This window comes from Schistocerca gregaria, chromosome 6, assembly GCF_023897955.1.
Source record: "Schistocerca gregaria isolate iqSchGreg1 chromosome 6, iqSchGreg1.2, whole genome shotgun sequence".
In the NCBI taxonomy this organism is placed as follows: domain Eukaryota; kingdom Metazoa; phylum Arthropoda; class Insecta; order Orthoptera; family Acrididae; genus Schistocerca; species Schistocerca gregaria.
In genome coordinates this window covers 129,508,286-129,527,411 of record NC_064925.1, presented here as the reverse complement: position 1 = coordinate 129,527,411, position 19,126 = coordinate 129,508,286, and positions in this window count along the sequence as shown.

Here is a 19,126-nt window from a genome sequence, read left to right as displayed (position 1 = left end):
CTGAGCTTTAACAGTACTGTAGAGATAACGGTATTTGTCGTTACTCTAAGCTAGAGAAATCAGACGTAATAAGCTTAATTAACTCACATGAAACAAGAACAACAACAACTAATCAAAGTGCAGAGTTTGTAACAGAAAACAAAACGATAAACCAATTGAAACAATATTGTAGAACGAACGGCATTAGCAGTTATTCAAAGCTAAGGAAAACTGATCTTAAAACCTTGATTAATTCTTACCAGCAAAGAACCAACCAAAATGAAACAACAGAGCAATTAAGAAACAACCAACGAAAATGATACAACAACAAAGAGTAATGAAGAAACAACCAACAAAGACGAAACAACAGAGAACAGCCAAGAAGAAACGATATCACTTGAAGTCAACTAACAAAAGAACTGATCTGCCAACTGAAACCTAAACATTTGTAAATTACTTTCAAAACCCTATTCTTAGAGATACAGTATTTGATGTTCTCAACAACCTATCAAGAAATAAGTGGGCACAGATATCCGAATTAAAGAACCTGTCCAAAGACTTTATTTATTTGTTTAGGACATAATTATGTTGGAATCACATTACATCTAATTATGCACGATCACATTCATTCATCAAACGTTTCAAAAAATACATCGATAGGATCTCCTTATCAAGCATACAAACTTGACCCACTCATGAAGATATTGTATGCTGATAAACTTCATTGGGTCATAATGTGCAGAAGAAGAGAATTTTTAGTTGAAAATATCGTTACCTCAACCAAGATTTCATTTTAAAACATAAAGAACGTGTAAGAACAAATATCAACTGGTCAACATACACATGGGAACATGCAGGGAAGATGTCTGAAAATTTCCTAAATGAGTTTAAAGAAAATATTGATTGGAAAGCCTATAGTGTTGAAAACTATTGGAAAAAACATTCAACAAAAAGAGCTTTGAATTTTGTCAAAAGTACAGAGAATGCTTAGAATGGAATGTTCTCTCTTCTAAAAAGGATTTACTAACAGAACCTTTTGTAAATGAATTTGAAGATCTTATTAATTGGATCAAAGCTTCATCCTTTTTGAACAAATCATTAGTACAAAAATATCAAGACATAGTCCACTGGCCAGATGTACTTTACATGATAAGAATGAAAGTTTTATTCTTGAATTTGAAAACAGGGGTTTACAATTAGATGATTTAATATGGTGTGATGATAGAAAGCTCTCTGAAAAATTCCTTATGATGATAAGGAACAAAATCGATGTGGTTAATTTCCTAAAATATAATGAGCAGATCAGTCCATCCCTCAAGAGCAAACTGTTTTTTTTTTTATTTTCAACTGGATTAACTATGACAGAGAACTCACATGAATGTTCAGTATGTAAAGAACCAAAAACTAAAATGTGTAAAACCTCATGCAAACATGTGTTCTGTATAGACTGTATGCTCACTTGGTTAAGAGATAACAACATTTGTCCTTTATGTAGAACTATTATAAGACGATCCAACAATTACAATGACACAACAGCTGATGATAAACTTGATTTTGATAACCCAACTACTTTTGATGTTGTATATGATACTCACGAAGAATAATCCAGTTTCAAAAAATAAAATTTTTATATAATAAATAGGATCTTGGAATATATAATCACTAAACCCAACCAAGTAGGGAAAAATATTCAATTCAAGAAACTAAACGAACTTCCACTAAACAACAGTATTAATTAAAAAGACTGGACTACGCAAAACTAAACTTTGTACTAAGGTTGTCGTTTACATAGACGATCATAAATTATTTTTACCTGATCGTTACACTGAATCATTTGATAAAAAATCCATAAAAGTAATTAAAGATGGTAAAGAACAATTATATCTTGTCTATGGAGGTAAAATCACTTTGAGTTACAGTAGAAGTTTTCACAAGTTTTAATGTACAGGAATATCAGACGAAAAACAATCACATCCAGAAACAGAAATTAGCGATAGAAAATAACGGTTTTTAGTTTTAAATTTGTATATGCCTATATGGTATTAACCATGAAAACCCAAGCTTAACTGTGTTCATCTAAAACCTAACCTTTCATAACGACTATGCATTTTAAATCTGTTTTCTTTCATGTGCAGCCTCGAGTTGTTCTTTTAATAAGATATTTTTCTGTTTAAGCCTTTCCATTTCTATTTGAGTTTGCCTATTGTTATGTTTTTCAGTTTAAGTTATGATCTAAGTCGGTCTCATTCGTTTACTAGCTTTTGAAGGTCGAAGCCATACTTGTCGTTTAATTCTTCATAATATTCTATTATCCTTTTGAGTTGTTTCTTATTAAGTACAATTAGCTCATAAAAGTTTCTATAATCAATCTTTACACCTAATGTGTTAAAGTGTTTATAGATGGAACTTTCTGCATTTATTACATACTGTGGGTCGATATAGGAAAAACATTTTAGAGTTAACACCACGTTTTCGATACCACCACACGTTTTAATGTGATCATTTGTTCTTTCTTCTAAATGTTTAGCTTTACCATATTGACACACAATTCAGTTATCATCAATAACATCATTAATTGTACACTCTTTGCGAAGGTCTTTAGCGGTACCTAATGAAAACAAATAGGTACAAGATATAGGATTAGTTGCTGTGTTTAAAACAGCTGTAATATTCGCCAGGGTAGCTTCTTTTGATCTTACTTGTTTGTTATCTCCTTCTAGTTGTTTAATTCTATTTGTTAGTTGGTATTGACCTGTCTTTCTTATTGATGGTAAAACTTCTTCAATAAACCAATCTTGAAAATTTTCTGCTTCTTTCATGTTAGTTTTCGTAGTTAAAGAATATAAATCAGGTTCATTGATAAAAATAGTATGCAGTTGCTCATTTAAAGGGAGGGGTTGATTTACCCCTCCTACATTGTTCAAATGTTTTTTGGTACTTAGGTTTGCCATGACAACTGATATCCTTTCTTGTATTTTTATATTCGAGCATCTCAGCAACTTCCTTACCTTTATACCAGATCTTTACATCATCGTTTTCTTCAATAATAAAGCTCACAGTTTTGGTGTTAAAAGTAAATAAGTTATTCTGTAAAATAATTACTCTATCCATTTATTATATAATGAATTTTAAAAAAAATTGTTTGTGCTTTTATGGTGTTAACCATCAAAGCTTATTAAACATCACTTGCTTTATTAACCGATGAGTTATGAGAAGTATCAAAACCTAACCACTTAACAAACACTTTATTGCCTTTCTTTCTCAGCAGCTTCTCAACCAAATAAACATCTGGGTAGTTTGTCTTAAGTAGATCAGGTTCATAAAACAAACCTTCAATATATTCTCCACTTAAATCCATTATCTTGTAAGTTGGTGGGTTCGCTGGTATGGTTTCGTAAATCTGTTCACCAGTTAGGTGTGTAACCTTTCTCAATCAAACCTTTAGACTTACTTATTCTAACCGTATCTCCGACTTTGAATATCAACTTAACTTTTGGGTACTCATGATTATACACACTCTCCAAGAGCATTTGTTCATTTTTATTACTTACATCCTTAGGTTTCATACCAATCGTCAAATGCACTGTGTTATTGTATTCACTTACAAGTTTCGGTATTGCATCAACCCATTTATGTGTCCCTTGCATAGAGAACAGTTTGAACATTTTTTTTCTTTCAGTGTTCTGTTAAACCTCTCAATTACTGCAGCCTTAACACCGCTATGTATTGAATAATGATTGATATTATTTAACCTCATCAGCTCTTTGAAATCCTTGTTATAGAATTCTCTTCCTTCATGTGTGTGTAAGTTTTTTGGTACTCGTTCTTTAATCACAGTTTCAAAACCATTCACTATGTTAGAACTAGATTTATCCTTTACAGGTATAGCCCTAGCAAACTTACTGAATACATCAACTATGGTTAACAAGCATTTAAAGCCTTTGTTGATTTTCGATATACCTTTAAGTTTCCCACTGTCCATTTCAACTAAATCTAATTGCCATAGGTCATCGATTCCTTTTGTAATAATGTTTCTACTTTGAAGTTGCGTCTTGTTGGTTTATGCAGTTCTTTAACAATTTCTGCTTTAGTGTTAATTCCTCAACCAAACTGACATTTTGTTGAACCACAGTCGTTACAAATGCTTTTCTGAATAAGTCTGCCATTGGTTGTTAACTCCTTTCTTAGAGAGCCTTTCACAAATTTAGTTTGTTTCTTACACTTTACACAATACATTTTATTAAATAAAAAATCTATATAATAAATGAGTGGGCTAAAATTACTCTTTAATGGCCTGTTAACAAAGGATAACTACATTCTTGAAAAACGATTGAGCTACCCTATTAGACATATTGGTGATTTAGTTTCATTAGTCAGTTTCTATTCGACTTACTAAACAAAACAACATCTTACATTATGATGATCTAAATTTAAATTGGGCAACATAAGAACATAGAAGATCTGGAGAAACACATTCAATCAAACATACTATCTGACTCAACAAACGTTAAGATAAGGGCCACTAGGATTAAGAATAAAGTGGAAGTAATATCTGATGTTACGAGTCAATTGGAAAAGTATTATGTTTTGCTGAAGTTATAAAACCAAAAACAAAAAGCATTGGAAAACGAGTTCTGAAGATACTACCTTTCAACACTATTAATGCTCACTGTGATTCAGGAGATGGTATGATATGTAAATACGATAGGTATAAAAATGCGACAACCAACATAATTTCAACTTTCAACATTTCAAACGTTCCATTGGGTCGCTTAATATCGTTTCAACCAAAACATCTTTTATACTTTCATCTCAACCAAAGACTAGAATACGTGTTTGGTTCACAGATGAAAATAATCAACCTATTGATTTTTGATGGTGTAAATGTCACTGTTGTTTAGAATGTTTGGTTTTAAAATAAATGGATAAAGAGGAGGGATAACGAAACAGTGATTGTTAATAAAAACATACAACAAAACCTAAAGGTGAACTATTGCCAGAATCAATTTATTGTTTAATTGTTGGTCCTTCCAATTGCGGTAAATCCACTTTAATGATTGACCATTTTATTCTTTCTTCTGGGTGGTTAGATTGGAAAGGCAAACATTTATATGTATTCTCAACAAGTTTAAATCAACCAAAGTACTCTCAATTACATGACTACTACAATTCAATTGAAAAAGAAATAAGAGAACCAATTGCAACAATTTAGAGGAAGACCTTCCACTTGACGAGTGTAAAAGTAATTCTGTAGTAGTTTTCGATGATTATATGTTAGTGAATCAAAATAATGTTCGCGATTTCTTTACACCTGGAACGCATAAGAATAGTGATTGTTTTTATTTAGCTCAAACATACACCAAAGTACCAAAATAGTGCGTGAGAGATAATGTGAACTTCCTCTGTGTATTCTGCCAAGACAATACAAATTTAAAACAGATTTATGATGACTTTGTTTGTGATGATTTTACATTTGATGAATTTGGAAGTATTTGTAGTAAGTGTTGGGATGAATGTTATGGATTTATAACAATTGATATGATGAGAAAATTAAAGGATGGGAAATATCGTAACAAAATGAAAAACTTTCTTTTCACATAGTTGGGATTATGTTGGGTTTATGTTATATTTATGTTTCTGTTTATTTTATGTTACGTTTTTTGTGTTATGTTTATGTTGTTTCTACGTTTTTTATTATTTTATATACAACAAATGGCGAGTAAAACCAAGAATCCTTATGTTGTGAATAAAGCATGAGAAGCACTTAAAATGAGAGAGTGTTTAAGCGACAGATGTAGAGGTTTTGCAAACAAAAGAGTTGATGAATATGACAAATATAAAAAACAAGAACAACCAATGATTGACAAAATTGGTAACCATGGTGAACGACTTGAAAACAAACTAGAACAAGCTCTTGAAAGTCGAAGTAAAGACCTTATTCCATTTCAATTCAATGCAAGTGAAGATTCGGGTATCAACAGAACATTAAACCAATCAGATGTATATAATGCACTTCGTGATTAAGATGAAGAAACTAAGAAAAGAGAAATGAAATACATAGCAAGGCAAATGGGATATGATTATCAGCAAGATGACGAATCACAAGAACTAGCAACTCCAAAACGAAAACTAGCCTTTATTGTTCCATGTTTACTGAGAAACCAAAACAACTGCAATGACAAAACGTTTGGTCTATAATCAATTAGTGCTGAAAAATATATTGGTGATGAACCTGAAAAATTTAACACATTAACGATTGGTGGTAGACACTATGATTATTTAAGTTACAAAGGAAAGAATGTCAACCCACTGATGGATTAATGAATCTTCTTACTCAAAAGGATATTACTCTAGATGGCCTTGACGATAAATTTGATGTAGCTGATTTACAAAATTACGCAGAAATCTTACTTGAATCAAACGCAATTTTTTGCAATGGGAAACCAAGATCGAGTAGAAGAGAAAAATACAAATCAATAATTAAACACATCCTAGAAAGAACTGTAGAAACGTTAGCAGCTCAACAATCGAAGAAGAATCAAGTTTCAAAACTAGTACACCAAAAAAAACACTAAGATCAAAAAGTGGTGAAGATTTTGTATTGTATATAATGACTTACCAATCGAATACATTTGGATGAACGATGTTAGAGAATTAATTGATTGTCTAGCTGTTATCGATGGTGAAGAGAAATCAGGGAACAATAATTTTCAGAATGAGAAAGTTTTGATAATGAAAGAATTAACATCAAAGTTTAATGATTTTGTGATTATTAATCCTAAAGGCACATCATATGTAATAAAATTCTTACACATGTTGCCACTATCATTTTGGGAAAATAAGAAATACGGTAAAGGAATAATTAATTGGGCTTTAAATAATCTTAAAATGCCTGAGCTTCACATTCCTGGTTATAACTATTGTGGTCTATTTATGAACCTGGAATAACGATTAAACAAAGGAGATACAGGAATTAATAAGTTAGATGAAGCCTGTAAAGAAAACGATGTAGCTTATCACAAGAGCAAAGAACTAAGCAAAAGACATGAAGCAGATAAAGTTCTATAAGATAAAGCATTGGCTAATGTTTTTAGAAAAGATTCTGACTGGAAGGAAAAATTAGCTTCGGCTGATGTTGCTGGTGTTATGTACACAAAAAGGAAAATGGGTTAGGGATTGTAAATCCTTAGTTGTTAAATTTAGTTAACGCTTTTATGAATAATTTTTTCCTTAAATAGATGTCTGTCAATGGTGCTACATTTAAGCTGAGTGAGCAAGAGTTGAGAGGGTTGAATATTGATCACATTTTAACCAAGACAGAAAGAACAGATAAAGAGAAGTGTTTAGCAAAGGATCAGGGTATGACTAACTTTAACTGTGGCACAAATGAAAAAATTAGTGAAAGAAAAGAAACATGTTGGCGGTTTTATTTTTATGGTTCCTGCGACTCTTACTGCTATTGGTGCTGTAGGAAGTCTTGCTGGAGGAGCTGCTGCAATTGCCAAAACACTTTCAGATGTTCACAAAAACAAAGACAAAGTTGAAGAAATGAAAAGACGCAACTTGGGTATGGAGAAAAAAGGGACAAGGGTTAAGAAGTCAAAAAACTTGAAAGCAAAAAACTAACTCTTTTGTCAAATTTTGATATTGTAGAAATTGCTGTTGTTAATTTGGATGAATCGCGAAATGAAGAAACACACTGGGTATGTTATTGGAAAAGAACAAAACGTTTCATATATATTTGATTCTTATGGCGGAAGACCTTTGAAAGAGATAGTTACATATTTGAAGAATACAAGAATATTTTACAATGACAAAAGGATTCAAGGTTTTAATACTTTTATTTGCAGTCATTTGTGTTTATTCGTTTTGAAGGAGCTTTCTGATGATAAGAGTTTTGAAAAAGTGTTAAATATGTTGATTTGAATGGAATCTTTAATGGTCATATACCATAAAAATTGAGTAAATAAATGAATATAAGTGTTTTTAGAAATGAGTCTGAAGAAGGATGTTTTAAGAAAATTGACTTATCAAATGTAGAGTCCTTATTTCATAGGTTGAAGAAAAATGTATAAAAACTGTCAAGTGATTTAACTAAAAAGAGCGATATCATTTCGGAAATGAGTAAGACATTGAATGCATATTTAAATTTTCAACCCACAAAAATTAACGTAAAAGCATGCAGATTAACTAACTTAAGTGATGGTACTGATCCATACGATGCTGTTACTAAAGGACAAATGGAAAATGTAATGAATGCACACAAAAAGACATAGAAAGTTTGATAGCATTATTACCTAAAGTTGGATCAGCAGGAAATTATAACTTTCATGGTAAATTCTTAAGGAAAGTAGGAGCAGGTGAATAGAGTGGTGATGTGATTATTAAGATGCAACTAGATGGAGAAATAAATAAATTGAAAGAGATGATAGAGAAGGAACCACCATTGACAGAACTTCATGAAACAATGGCTTTAAAAATCCAATTACTTTAGAATACTTTGAAAAGAACATAACAAGTATTCTTGTACTTATTGGTACTTTAAAAGATGATGGAAAATTAAAAAATCTTTGGTTTACCGTTTTTTGAAATAATATATAATGGTTGGATTGTAAGGTGTCAGGCAAATACAACACCTTCCATGAAAACCATGACATGATAAGAAAATCTAGTAGTATGTCACATAGCTCCAAATAAATGGTGAAATTAAATTAACCAAAGTACTACAAGTAACGAGTGAGTAAGTGGAATACCACAGACTAACACAAGAATGCCTAAATGCATGTCATACCTTCCCACCGTGAGACAGACGCAGTTCTGAGGGGAGAAACGAGAACAGAAGACGAGAGCAGAACCGTGTTAAGCTAGAAGGGCTACAGTAAGGGACGGACTCAACATCCACGTCTCCAGCTAACCACTAGGGCCACACCACCAGCAAGTTTTAGCATGAGACTTTTTCGCGTCTGTTACGTCAAGGAGTACCCCCAGCCCATGTTAAAAGATAGAGCCCTCCAGAAAAACAGTATAAATCTTACGATAAAACAAATCGGGCCACACCACCCGCAAGTTTTAACGTGAGACTTTTTCGCGTCTCTGTTACGTTAGGACCACCTCCCAGCCCATGTTAAAAGATAGAGCCCTCCAGAAGAACAGTATAGATCTTACGATAACGCTAAAAGGATCACACCAGCTGCGAGTTTTAGCGTGAGTCGTTTTCGCGTCTCTGTTAAGTTGCAAACTTTAAAAACATTGCCCTACCACGAAAAGTATAACGTTTCTTATTGGATAGACCGAAGTTTTGTAGGCGGAGCTTAAGGTTAACATTGAGACCCTGATTGGTCAGATGAAAACACAGCCAGATAGTTTTTTTTAAACAAACTTCGGTAAATGGTAGTAAGGAGAAGTGAGGAGAGGAGTTAATTCCGAGACGGCGAGCTGGATGGCAGCTGCGCCGGCCGCCGCCCCCCTGACGAACACCAAGAAGGTAATGAACGCACGCGATGCGGCATAACAGCGCATAAGGCTTCACTCAGAACTGCAGAAGTCTCACCTGTTACACCCCCTTTTTGCGTAATACTAGTGTCTATCGTCAATTAAAGCTCATGGTATTCATATTTGCACTTGAAGTAAAAATCTGAAACGCGATGATTTCTCTGTTATATAATTATTGAAAAGCCACATCAGGCACTGTAATTTACGACAAGTTAGATAAGTAATTAAAGATAATTGAGGGCACTGTAGACCATTTTGATAGTTTTCTCTTTTGTGAAACTTAATTTGAACCTAGATTATAGATGTGATATGGCATAGATCATCCTTCGATCCATTGTAGAACTTGGAAACCCATTCAGGAAATATTCGTTCACATTTTTGTTGAACGCAGTTGGTTTTTACCATCCTGTATTAAAACACTTCCTTTTGTTAATAGTGCAATTTATAAACAATGTTTTGTGAGTAGAATAAAGTTTCCAGTGGTAAACTTAACTGATTTTTCGACATTATTTTACCAGCTAACTAAAAATAGGAAAGCTTTGAACCCCTTCCACTAAATTTAGTTAGTATTAAGATTCTTTTACAGGGAGTGCAGTGGAGCTGACGCTGAAATCATTAAGTATTTGGTTATATCATCGCTAGTCTCACTGAACTCTTCTGAATTCTACATGTCATGTGTGATTTGGCGTCTCCTTACCAGCAACAGGTCCCAGGTTCAAACTAGTCAATTCCCTAAAAAACTTGCTCAGAGCGTCGTTGCGCGAAAGTGGTCGGGAGACACGATATAGAACAAACAGACACCACCATGAATGTTTAAATAATGGTGACCCTGCCAGGATGGTAAAATACCATGATTGAAGGTCGACCACATGCCTAACTAGGTCAGAGAAATACCTGTTGAAAAATATTCGTAGTAATTTTTTTCCCTAAAGCTATACATAGTCTGAAACAGTAGCTGCAGCGATAGATAGTAAGGAAGTATTAAATAGAGATATTCTAGCAGAAACAACAGTATAATTAAGTTATGAATTTTAAAATTGTTAGAATAAAGTTTTCTCTCCAATGCAAGCTCGCAGCTGGCGTATACATCGTTGACAAGTTGGTTCTGACCCAACAAGTAAGTGAATGGTTTGTCAAGTCGTGTGAACAAAAAGTTTATGAAACGCGTGAGATCGTATGAGCGTATGTTGACGCGAAGTAGTGCGCGTGAATTGCTTTTAAAACAGGAAATAAGGGATTCGGAAAGATTAGCAATGGCTGATTGAGGTAGAGACCCAGCATGAAAATGGACAGAGAATAGCGGACAGTACAACAGACGATGCAGTATCGCGAGAAATAGGACAGATAACGTACCATAACATGGATAATGTACGCCAAGGCACAGAAAACCTAGGTCAGCATACGACAGAGGAGCAGGAAAGTAGAGAGACAGTTGATGAGGATTCTGACTTGTGTCTTGAATACGTAGAACCCATAGTACTAGAAATCGGAGCTCCCTCACCACAGAGCACAAGGAATGCGAGCAGAAACCTGTCACAGCACAGTTCAACGCAATCGGTTGCGAACCAACACTTGGGCGAAAACACATAGCGTAGGACGTTGGAAGAAAACACAATAGGACCCACCAATCTGTCAGAATTATTACAACAAATTATGGAAGCCATGGCAAGGCAAAATAAAAACATAGCGAACCAAATTCAAATTCACAATGCAGAAACCACGAGACAAAGAGATTAAAGAACAAAACAAAAAAACTCAGTTACACCTAAGTCGTACTCAAGACGAAGCAAAAGAATCTCGAGAAGTGATAGGAAACTTAATAACAGGTCACAATCAATTGAGAACAGACATTGACAAGGTACAAGCGGACGTACAAACACTGCGTAATGACATTCAGGACGAGATCAAAACATTACGTAACAACACCCAGAGAGAAACCAAGAAACTAGAGAAACAGATAAACGAAATTACTAGACAAGCTGTAGGTACAGCGCGTGAAATTGTTGGAAACGGTGTGCTACACAAACGTATCACAAAAGCAGCGCTGAAAGGATATAATAACCGCATAGTCAAAATAGAAGCGCAAACGAAGCGACTATTTCAGAAATTGCGAACAGAGTTGTTGCAAACCATTGAAGAGCGTAGTGAACAGGATCGAACAAGTACAGAATCTGCAACCACATCCGTATCTGTAACAGCACCGGAAAAACAAGCAATTAACGAAGATATTACGCGATTCCAATCACAGGCTGAAAGTAACATACGTGAAATCAGACAGTCTACACAGCTACAATCACGCTTCGAAATTCTTGATGAACAAACGTCATCACAAACACATGCGGAACCTCAAATGTATGTTTCAAGGCAGTTTGGATCGTGCAATGAAGCAGCAAGGTTAGCTAGACAAGATGCCCAACCAATAAGTGACAATGGAAAGCCAGGTCGCCAAGAGTACAATGCAATGCATTCAGCTACACGTTCACAACCGATGGAAGAAAATTATTGCGTACCACTCCAACGATACTACGCAAGGGTAGACGAAAGTTACTGTGAACAACATCCAATGGATCTACCACAACAGGGAAGAACGACGGGAGAAATGATCAGAAACAGAAGTGGCGAAGAATCGCGAATTTCATATGGAACTATGACGAAGTACGACAACGATCATTTCCTCACAGTCAGAAAATTTCAACACTTTCGAGAAGGAAACTCATTACATCCACGAACTTTTATTTATCAATTCCGAGTAGGATTACCAGAACACTGGACGCTAGCACACAAATTAGACTTTATATGTGCACACATGTCAGGAACAGTCGCAGAAACCATGCAGAATGTTGCAGCGACATGCCGATCGTACGAAGATATCAGAGAGAAGTTTTTCTCACGATATTGGTCCAGCGAAGCACAGAACAGAGTGAAGTACGAATTATTACAGAACTCATATTTTGAAAATTCAGGAGAGAAGAGTCCCGTGAAATTTTTCGCATTAATGGCAAAGAAAAATCAATGCTTAGATGTACCATACAGTGACGGAGAGTTGATTAAAGTTTGTGCGATGAAGCTACCATTGAAATAACAGCAATCATTAGTAGATCGCGGAGGCAATGACGTCGAAGCATTTAAAGATATTCTAAGGGAACTAGAGTTCATATTTTCGGAAGATGACGCAAGAAAAGACGAAGCGCAAGTGAAAACGAAAGCAAAAAGCAGTGGAATCCACAAGACACAGTACGAAGAAACAATAATTACGAACCACGTGATAACTTCGCACCAAGAAACGACAATAGATTTCAAGAAAAAACCGGTTACGGATTTAGAAGAGAATATGGCAACAACTATAATTTACCCAGGAACTACAACAACTATTACAGAGGGAATAACGACATCTGGAACGGGTACTGGAGAACCAATAGACCGACAAATTATCAACAAAGAAACCACTATCAACAATCTGAACAAGAAAAGCGAATACAGATGGAAGAGGTGGAGGTAAGATCACCAAACCCCGATAAACATTCGAATTGACAGCTAAGTGCCCATGCCAAAGAGAATGACGCACCGACCCAGGACAACTGCAGCACCTTGAACAGAGAATTAAAAATCTTATCACGAGAAGAAAAGAAGGAAGAAACAAATCCGCAGGGACCAGATGAAAACGAAGACAAGAAATTACAGTATCGTGTTGGGACGAAATTAATTGGGAGAATACTGACAAGGAAGATTATTTACCAGAGGCATGCACAATAAATGTACGAAGAAAGGACGAAGTAATGACTATTGCAGAGCTATTTGAGATGAAAACCAGGGAAAGCGAATTCAATGAGGATAATTCGCAGTCGATAGAAGTTGAAAATAAGTTACAAGTGGGGACACAACCCAACGTATATAATGAAGGAAGTTATGAAGCGATAATTAGAGCATTTAGATGCGATTATGTGGAAGTAGCGACGAAGAAGGAGAAGATAGACGAGGATGAGGAAGAAGTAGAGGATGTAGAAGAAAGCGAAAGTGAAGGAAGAAATAGAGAAGAGGAAATGAAAGAGAGAGAAGTAGCAGTCGAAGCTTATCCTACAGAAAGTTCGAATTCACAAAAGAAATTCCTAAAAAGACTCATGTATGATTCAGTGGAGAATTCGTTGATGCAAGAAGAAGTAGAAGAACACAACCAACCCTTTCAAATTCAACCAATTGTGAAGGCCATGGCAAAGCATATCCCAGTCAATATTGTAATTGATAGCGGAAGTGAACTGACCGCGATCTCAGAAAATTTATTCATGCGGTGTAATGGCAATGACTAATTGTGAGTTCTGAAAACACGTAAGGTTAAAGTAAGAGGTCCTATTAGAAACAATGCTGTGGAAGTTACGAGGCAAACAAGGTTAACTCTTTCGTGCAAAGGTCAAAAGATTGAAGCCAACTTCGTGATTATACCTAAACTAACTGTCGTTTGATTATAGGTGCAGATTTTTTAAATAAGAGACGAACGATAATAGATATGGGGAAATGTAGCGTAACATTCGGGAATGTCACACTTCTCTCTGAGCAAAAGCTAAAATTAGAAGAAATACCAATTATAAACCAACAATTAAGAATGACGTGAGATAAAGAGGATGAAGAATTAGAATGGTATGCACAAAAGAAGGAGTCGCCTCAACTCATGTTAGAAGGAATTAATGGTGTCAAGTAGTATATTGCTCCCTGCTACGTATATCTCGCGAAGAGACCATGAGAATAAAATCAGAGAGATTAGAGCCCACACAGAATCATACCGACAATCCTTCTTTCCACGAACAATACGAGACTGGAATAGAAGGGAGAACCGATAGAGGTACTCAGGGTACCCTCCGCCACACAGCGTCAGGTGGCTTGCGGAGTATCTATGTAGATGTAGATGTAGAAGTCCATAAAGAAATCGACGAAAAATTGCAAGAAGTTCAAGGTATTTCGGAACACAGTAAAAGAGAATTAGAGAGTATTTTACGAGATAAAGCAGAGGTATGTTTACCTAAGACTGGCAGTATTAAACACTTTCAGTACAAGTTTGAAGTAAAACAGCACAAACCATTTAGAGTGCCACCCTATACAATCCCATTAAGCTACAGGAATAAAGTATTCCAGGAGATATCTAAAATGTTAGATGACGATGTTATTGAACCAGCTACCTCCACATAAACTCCTGGAAATTGAAATAAGAACACCGTGAATTCATTGTCCCAGGAAGGGGAAACTTTATTGATACATTCCTGAGGTCAGATACATCACATGATCACACTGACAGAACCACAGGCACATAGACACAGGCAACAGAGCATGCACAATGTCGGCACTAGTACAGTGTATATCCACCTTTCGCAGCAATGCAGGCTACTATTCTCCCATGGAGACGATCGTAGAGATGCTGGATGTAGTCCTGTGGAACGGCTTGCCATGCCATTTCCACCTGGCGCCTCAGTTGGACCAGCGTTCGTGCTGGACGTGCAGACCGCTTGAGACGACGCTTCATCCAGTCCCAAACATGCTCAATGGGGGACAGATCCGGAGATCTTCCTGGCCAGGGTAGTTGACTTACACTTTCTAGAGCACGTTGGGTGCCCCTTGCCGGTCTAGGAATGGTAGAACGATGGGTTCGATGACGGTTTGGATGTACCGTGCACTATTCAGTGTCCCCTCGACGATCACCAGGGGTGTACGGCCAGTGTCGGAGATCGCTCCCCACACCATGATGCCGGGTGTTGGGCTCGTGTGCCTCGGTCGTATGCAGTCCTGATTATGGCGCTCACCTGCACGGCGCCAAACACGCATACGACCATCATTGGCACCAAGGCAGAAGCGACTCTCATCGCTGAAGACGACACGTCTCCATTCGTCCCTCCATTCACGCCTGTCGCGACACCACTGGAGGCGGGCTGCACGATGTTGGGGCGTGAGCGGCAGACGGCCTCACGGTGTGCGGGACCGTAGCCCAGCTTCATGGAGACGGTTGCGAATGGTTCTCGCCAATACCCCAGGAGCAACAGTGTCCCTAATTTGCTGGAAAGTGGCGGTGCGGTCCCCTACGGCACTGCGTAGGATCCTACGGTCTTGGCGTGCATCCGTGCGTCACTGCGGTCTGGTCCCAGGTCGACGGGCACGTGCACCTTCCGCCGACCACTGGCGACAACATCGATGTACTGTGGAGACCTCACGCCCCACGTGTTGAGCAATTCGGCGATACGTCCACCCGGCCTCCCGCGTGCCCACTATACGCCCTCGCTCAAAGTCCGTCAACTGCACATACCGTTCACGTCCACGCTGTCGCGGCATGCTACCAGTGTTAAGGACTGCGATGGAGCTCCGTATGCCACGGCAAACAAGCTGACACTGACGGCGGCGGTGCACAAATGCTGCGCAGCTAGCGCCATTCGACGGCCAACACCGCGGTTCCTGGTGTGTCCGCTGTGCCATGCGTGTGATCATTGCTTGTACAGCCCTCTCGCAGTGTCCGGAGCAAGTATGGTGGGTCTGACACACCGGTGTCAATGTGTTCCTTTTTCCATTTCCAGGAGTGTATAACAGTCGGCTCCATATTGTACAAAAACGAGATGGGAGCATCAGGTTAGTGCTTGATTCCAGACAGATCAACACAATCATAATCACTGAGACAGATCGCCCAGAAAAATTAGAGGAATTGATACAAAACTTCCAGAGTGCTAAGATATTTTCATTAATGATTACAGAGTAGTTTCTGGCAAATAGAATTGGCCCCAGAATGTAGAAAATTTACAGCACTTATCGTATTTGGTAGATGTTACCAGTTTAAACGATTGCTATTTGGTTTAAACATATCATCAGCAGCGTTTATTAGGGGATTTAATATGATACTCAGTCCTGAAATTTTACAAAAAATTACTTGTTATGTTGATGATGTGATTATAGCAGAACTCTCTTGGGAACATCACAGCGACACATTAAACCAGTTTTTATACATCACGAAAGAGCATGGGGTCACAGTAAATATAACAAAATCCAAATTTGGATGGCGAAAGATCAAATTTCTAGGACACATAATTTACGAGAAAGGGGTAATGACCGACCCAGAAAAACTAACGGCAGTCATAGAATTCTGTACTCCATATAATAAGAAAACTCTCAGAGGATTTCTAGGTCTCACCGGATTCTATAAAATATTTATTTGGATCGACTTTCTCACAACACCACTCCTATGTGCGTTGACTGGAAAAAACACGCCATGGGTATGGGATCAACATGCCAATGAAGAATTTTTAAAAGTGAAAAACGCACTAACAGCAGCACCGATTTTAGCACATCCTGATCTAACACAAAATTTTTGTGTGGCCACTGATAGCGCGAAAACAGGTTTAGGAGTTGTTTTATTCCAAGAATACGAACAGGCAGGGCTAAGATCATATTGAACAATTGCATTTGCCAGTTGGGTACTCAAATAAAGCGAGAAAAACTATTCAGTTACGGAGCTGGAAGGATTGGCCATTGTATGGGGCTTCCAACGTTTTCGATACTTCCTATTCGGAAGAAAAACAAAAGTATATACTGACCGCAAAGCATTAGAACTTCTGTTATCCGCCAAACTAACTCATGGGAGGTTAGCCAGATGGATGTTAATACTACAAGAGTTTCACTCCACTATTACACACATACCAGGACCAGCGAATGTATTAGCAGATGCTTTATCACGATGCAGCAGAAGACCAGTTTACAATGTACTATGTCAAACAAGTATCTTTCGAAAACTACATTACGACAGCATTGAAAAACATAGGCAAAGAACAGGACAATGATCCCGAAATACTAGGAATCAAACACAAGTGGAGAAGTAAGGATTTTCCAGACATTCGACAGCACTATCTCGTAAAAAACAATGTTTTATTTTTTAGACGAAATGTTGCAACGAATGAATGGTTAATTTATATCCCAGATGAACTAATTAATAAGTACATATGGTATACACATTTAAGTAATGGCCCCTTTGGACCAAATAAATGCTTTTTTAAAATAAAACAAACAAGCCATTTTCCTAATATGGAAAGACGAATTAGAACAGTATTAGTCAAATGCAAAAAATTTATGAGGGCTAAACACGTCACTTTCCAAACCAAACCACCTATGTTTCCAATAATCCCTAAAAGATTAAAACAAATAGCTGCAACAGATTTGATGGGGCCCCTCCCACGCATAAAAAATGGATTTAATTTAATATTTGTTGTTTTGGAACTTACTTCTCAATATGTTACCTTGTCACCATTAAAACGGCAACAGGTCTTACTATAAGTAAACCATTTAGACAAGATTTTCTCAGACAATTAGGTCGAGTAGAACGAATAATTTCTGATAAGGGCCCACAATACAAATCAGTGCAATGGCAGAACACCTTAAAACAACACAAAAAAACCCATCTACATATCTAAGTACAAACCCAGTATAAATCCATCAGAACGATCTATGAAGGACATAGGCACTTTATGCCGATTATATGCAGGCAAAAGACACAACACTTAGGATATATACCTTAAAGATTTTCAAGAAGTAATAAATAAAATGCCACATAGCACTACACTACTACCTCCAGTTACTGTACTTAAAAATATTGAAGCCTCAAACATAACCAGAGAACATGTTAGATTTCCTATTGTACCACGTAGACAGCACAAACATGTCATAGCAACAGCACTCTCCAACATCAAAAAGGCAGCCATTAAAAAAAAAGAAAGAGGAGATAGAACAGCAATTAAAAGAACATTCTCAGTAGGTAGTATTTGTAAAAACACACCATCTCTCCAGCAAACAGAAACACAAAATACGTAAGTTCTATGCTGCATACAAAGGACCTGCCATAATTAGCTGAGTTGCTCATGGTAATTCTGTGGAACTAATGAACCCAAAAACAGGCAGAACCTTAGGACTTCACCATGTGAGCCATATCAAAAACTTTGAAGAGTAATTTTATTCCTGGTAAATAATCAGCATAACATCTGAAGATTATGTTGCAGATAAGAGCGTCAGGAGAAAGAAGAATGAAGAGTGAGGAAGGTGGGAAAAAGAAAGTAGTTTCAATAATATCACCAATAGTACCATAGATTAAGGTGAAGGGATAAAGCGTAGATAGTCTAACAGCATGAAATACTAAAATGCTATACACCACGACACTACACAAAAATAAAAAACGAATTTGACGATTCTTGAGTAGACGTTAAGACTCCAAATGTTTTAGAATTGTAACATGGAAAGAGCGCCGAAATTTGTAAAGCTTTTTAAAAAGGCGCAAAACAATGTATGTACTAGACATATGTTAGATGATTATAAGTAAAACTTTTTGTATGAACCATTGTAAAAACTCAAACAAAGACCAGGTGCAACGACCCACAAGTTGCAATGCGAGAAGTATCAAGAAAGAAAAGGACGTAATTAGCAAGACATGAGGAAAGCGTGACCAACAGAGTGACCTTCTTGTAGCGAAAGTGGGCAATAAATTTGCCCGCTGGGTGGAACCCTGCTGGGATGGAACACCGAGCCGTACAGTGACAGAGCCCTGCAGAGATGCCGAACGTCAGAAGGGACTGGTGCACGGACAGACAAGCAGACACCCAACTTTCGCCGCTCGTAAACCCCGGGGCGCCGCGACTCAGCGGAGAGA